We start from the raw sequence: 5,601 nt of genomic DNA on the forward strand, positions 1-5,601 counted from the left end.
AACGCTGAAATAATGATGTATGGATTTATATTATCTACAACCATAATGCTTTATATTTGCTAAATATCATGGAAATTTTTTCTCTTCTCCCTGAATGAAAGGCAACTGTGTTGTCTTTCTGTCCCTTGAGATAATTAATGACATTCTAAGAAATGTCATTAAGAAGTATCAGTCACATAAGATGGTTTTTGTTTGTACTTTCAGTGTTTTGTCAGTGTATGGTTTAATGATTAAAATATCATATTGACTCTCTTACACAGTGAAATGTACACTAATCATATTGCCCAGGAATCCTACTCCTAAGTATTTACTGCCACAGAGAAATGAAAATTTATGCTCACACAAAAACCTGTACATCAATGTTCATAAAAGTATTATTCATAATTGCCAAAAAACATGAAAGATCCTAAATTACCTTTACTCGGTGGATGAATAAACAAGCTATCTACAGCCATATCATGAAATACTACAGAACAGTAAAAAAAAAAAAAAAAAGATTATTGATACACACAACAATGTTGATAGATCACAAAGACATTATACTGAGTGAAACATTCCAGTTTGAAAAGTTACATACTACATGATTTCATTCATATGACATTCTGGAAAAGACAAAAGTATGCTAATAGAGAACAGAGTAGCAGTTGCCTTGGATTAGGATTGGAGAGAGTATAGCGCTTCAAAGGAATAACAGAAGAAAGATTTTGAGGGTGACAAAACTGTTTTGTAACTTGATTGTGGCACTGTTTACATATGTGTGTGTTTGTGTGTGTGTGTGCGCGTGCGCGCGTGAGTGGGTGAGAACATATATAGAACTGTACACCAAAAGAAAAAAGTCAATTTTACAGTATGAAAACTTAAAGTAATATTTTTAAAATATTGAGAATATAATATTGTTCCCTGTAAACCTATAAGCATAGAAAAATGCCTGAAAGAATGTTCACTAAAATGTTATCATCTGTGTAGATGGGCTTCAAAATAAGTATCTGTTTCTTTTGTTATTTGCAAAAAGAAGTTATCCCCCTTTTGAGTTGGAGTCTCACTCTGTCGCCCAGATTATAGTGCAGTGGCACGCTCCCGGTCACCACAGCCTCGACTTGCTGGGCTCCTGCGATCCTTCTGCCTCAGCCTTCCAAGTATATGGAACTACAGGTGTGCACTACCATGTCTGGCTAATTTTTTGATTTATTGTAGAGATGAGGTCTCGCCAAGTTGCCCAGGCAGGTCTCAAACCCTTGGGCTCAGGCAATCCACTCACCTCAGCCTCCCAAAGCGCGGGATTACAGGCTGAGCCACCGAGCCCGGCAAGTTATTCCCCTTTTAAAAATATTGTGAAGATTTTTTTGTTTGGAATCGATGAAGGTGTGTTTTTAAGAAAAAAACTCAGTTTATTGTAGCTTTTGTTAATGCAAATACAAAAATCACTAATGGTTGTTTTTATACAATTTTGGGGGGTAGCATTAACATTATTTGTGTATGATGAGTGTTATATTATTTCTGCAATTCTTGGAAACCAAGATGGCAAGTCTTTTAAGTGTTAAAAATATACAAAATTAATAGTTTTGTAACTAAGAGCCTCTCTTTGCGTGAGATTAATATACTATTTTCATTTTTATTTTCTAGTATAATTTGCCTTTTCAGAAAGCTCACTTTCTTCCATTCAATTGCAAAGTTGGGATTGTTGATTTGCCTATAATAAATTTAGAAAATTAAGTTATTACTGCAATGAAATTTTCAAAATTCCATTCACCCATGACTATTTGAGCCGTCATTTTCATAATTGAAAAGATGGAAAGAGAGTTACTATCAATATTTTTCTTCTTTTACTGAATTTATCCTTTTACGCCTTAAAAATGAGAGCATGATATGACATCACATATACACATATGTGTACATTTCAGAGGGAGAGAAAATGGAGCTTGCTCTACACTTTAATCATAGAATTTGACTATCTTATGTTAGAATTTCTTCAAAAGAAAATTAAATAATTTATATCATTAATGCTTCCCTTTTATCCCAGAATAGGTTTCTTTCTGCATTTTGCATATAATGTAACACAAACCCAATTCTGTGCAGTGGCCCTGTGCTTGATGAATGACTCCTGTCCTGTGCTTTAGTCTTTCAGGAAGGACAAACAAATTTAATTAAAACATTCAAATTATACCTGAATTACACGTGTAGTTACATTATGGCAATGTCTGACATTTTGTGAGGATTGACATTTTTAAATAATTTAATTCATAACACATATGCAAATGTATAAATGAAATATATATATGTGCATGTAAATATATTATTACATACAACATACTTATGTAAATATATTATGTACGTTTATACTACATAGACTTTTATTTTCAAAGTGGTCTTACAGTGGTGGTTGTGTAACTGCTGGCTATGCTTATGCCATGAATGAGAAAGTTACATGTGCTTTGTCTCCCCGAGTCCTTACAGCTGGTACATGGTTAGGTCAGGAAGGGAACTTTAATCTACTGATGCCCAGCCCAAGGCATGCCCCATTCATTCATCTACCGGATTAGTGTTGTAGACGTACTTTAGCAAGACTGTATGGTGCTGGTTTTTTTTTTTAATTGAGAAATCTTTAAAATGATCATGAAACGTGCAAGTCAAAGTAAGTAAGAACAGCAAAGTGAGGTATTCAAGAGAATTTTGACATGTGAATTATGTTCATTTTATGACAACATCCAAATATATTTTTTGTTTTCAGTTTATGTCAAATGTTAAGCTTTAGCTGGAATAAAAAAATGCCCTTTCTTGGTAAAAATCAGTTGACTTATCAGTATTATGCAGAATTGAAGCTTTTTTTTTTTTAACTTCTGGACCTTTATTTCTCAGTGAAAAGGAGGGGAAAAGGAATAAAATAAAAACGGCACAGTTGACATACACACAAAAAACCACTTAACAGGGAGAAAGGGAGGTGGAGAAGTAGATAGGGGAGGGGTCCCTATGACAGCAGCAGGAGTCAGTGACCCGGGGTGCTCACATCTCTCCCCGATGTGGGTGGAGTGGCTCCTTCCTCCCAGGGTTGCAGTCCTGTCCCACCTCATGTTCTCCCAGCCCCTTGGAAGGTGGAGAGTGAGAAGTATTCCCAGGCTGAGGAGAGGAGAAACCGTGCTGGGGGAAGGGACCTGGGATCAGACCATGCACAGGGAGTGACAGTCAAAAGCCCCCACTGTCTCCCCGAGGGAGGAACCTAGGGGGTTGGAGGGTAGATACCTGAGGCTGGCATTGGCTCCTCTTCCAGCATCAGGCAAGAGACAGAACAGTCAGAGCCTCCTGGGCAAAGTACTTGACGCCCACATCCTGGTCCTGGGTCAGCTTCTGTAGGATAGACTTGACTTCGCTCTGCAGGGTGCTGTTGTCCAGGATGGGCCCTATCTTCTGCAGGGACTTGGCCACATTGAAGCGGCCATTGGCAACAGGGTCCCCAGCCATGCGCAGGACTGTGGGCAGCATGTACTTGGTGGTGATGTCCTGTCCACAGACTTCAGACCTCAGACAGCACATTGATGCAGAAGAGTGTAGTCATGCTATGCAGGTAGTTGGGGTCTCCAGACATGGCCAAGACCTGAGGGATGATAGTGGCATGGGCCCACTCCTTTCCAAACTTCTCCACCAGCTTTTTCAGGTTGCTGGTGGCCGTCTCGCGGATGGCATAGAAATGATCCACAAGCCAGGCCACGCACGAGGACTTAAGTTTCTCATCAAAGAACTCCACTCCCAGTTGTCCAGCCAGCAGGGGCATGTACTCAATGATGGCCAGCCGCACGTGCCACTTGGCGTCCTCAGCCAACTCCACGATGGCGGGGAGCAGAGACTGGGACAGCTGTCGGATGCCGATCACCTCGTTCACACAGTCCAAGTTTGAGATGTTGTTCAGTCGCACCTCAGGGCACTCATCCTTCAGCTGAGCCAGGAAGAGGGGCAAGAGGTGCTCAATGGTGTTGTCTTTACCCAAGATGGGAGAGAGGCCCATAATGACAGAGGCCAGGGCTGACTTGACGTGTTGGTTGGAGTCTGACACCAGCTCCTCGATGCAGAGCAAGATCTGGGTCATGATCACATTCTCCCAATAATCAGCTGAGAGATTTTCACAGAACTCTTTGACCTTGTGGGAGGTTGCAGCCCTCACCTCGGCCTCACAATCCTTCATCAGGTACTGGAAGGCGGGGACAAGGTCTGTCTTGGTGATCTCAGGCCCCACTGCTTTCTGGAGTTCTCTGAACTTGTCAGTCACCATATAGCGGACATGCCAGGACTTGTCTTCAGCAGCCTGATACAGGGTGGGCATCACCAGGGCCTCCAGATCCTCTTGGGGCAGAAGCTGGGCAATGTTCACACATGCCTCCACTGCCAGCAACCGCACGAAGTCCTGCTCATCAGAGGCCAGGTTGGAAAACATGGGGATGATCTCACTCTTGACGTTGTCCAGCTCCAGCACCTTGGCAAACTCCCCCAGCTTGGAGGCTGCGGCCCGCCGCACCACGGGGCTGTCATCTGAGCACAGGTTCCAGAAGTACTGTCGAAGTTCCGCCTTGACAGCACTGGACACTCAGGGGTAGCATACAGAGAAGAGGCCACAGGCTGAGGTGCGGGAGGTGAACCAGTCACCACCTGCCAACCGCTTCACCAGCGGTACAAAGTGGGCCTCCAGATCAGAGGGTGAGGGCTCGTGCCAGATGACCCCCAAAGACTCCACTGCCTTGTCTCGTACTACCATCTCCTCCACTGTGGCCAGTGACTCCAGGGTTGGCAGCAGGCAGTGCACGTACTCTGGGCCCCCCACCAGAGTAGTGAAGGTTCCCAGTTGTTCCGCCAGGGCCAAGAGGACCTCATCTTCATCATAGATGGTATCTGTAAGGAAGGGTAGAAGCTCGCTTCAGGTCCTTCCGACCCCAAGGGCCAAGGCGATGGTGGACAACTGCTTGATGCTATTGAGGCGAAGCTGAACATCTTCATTGCGGAGCTCGTCTATGAGCACAGGGATGGGGTAGAGCGAGTCGTCGCCATCGGCCGCGGTTATCTTGGCTCTGTCTCGTTCCTGTTCGACTGCCGAATTGAAGCTTTTAATCAACATTTTTTTGCTGTTAAGTTTCCCTTTTAATGGGAAATTGTGTCATTCTTTTTTTCTTTAAACATCATTGAAAAAATAATAAAAGAGCACTGAATATATTTTTGTTGAAATGGTTTTAAAAGAGATACCCCAATAACCCTTTATTTTTGTTTGTAGACTTCCTTTACAAAAGGTGAGTTTTATACTGGAATCTAACTACTAAAATTGTATGACTAATGTTTCACTCTGAATTGTGATTACAAATAGGGTCTTTGTGTATGGCAGATCTGAGAGATGCTTGTCAACAACTATTCAAAGATATTTCATGAGTTCCGGTTTAATTTCCCCTACTTTCATGTGAAAGATCACCTTCCTTTCATTTTTCCTCAAAGTATTTTTTTGTACCCTCCCTTGTGGTCCCCCTTACATCTAAGCTCCCTTTCTTCTCGCAGATGGTAATTCTCTCTGAGGTCGGTGGCCTGTAAGCCAAGAGTGTTTCTTGTTTTTTTGTTTTGTTTTTTTTTTTT

The 5,601-nt window shown here is 42.4% G+C and overlaps 1 pseudogene across 1 annotated transcript; it reads right to left on the reverse strand.

Annotated features, from left to right (window-relative positions):
* Window positions 1-2,826: 2,826 nt before the first annotated feature.
* On the reverse strand, window positions 2,827-5,095 carry LOC103256781 (annotated as a pseudogene). Its single transcript, XR_002481762.1, has one exon. The product of XR_002481762.1 is annotated as a serine/threonine-protein phosphatase 2A 65 kDa regulatory subunit A alpha isoform pseudogene (transcript).
* Window positions 5,096-5,601: the final 506 nt, after the last annotated feature.

This window comes from Carlito syrichta, unplaced genomic scaffold, assembly GCF_000164805.1.
Source record: "Carlito syrichta isolate Samal-C Ts95f unplaced genomic scaffold, Tarsius_syrichta-2.0.1 Scaffold79426, whole genome shotgun sequence".
NCBI classification, from domain to species: Eukaryota; Metazoa; Chordata; class Mammalia; order Primates; family Tarsiidae; genus Carlito; species Carlito syrichta.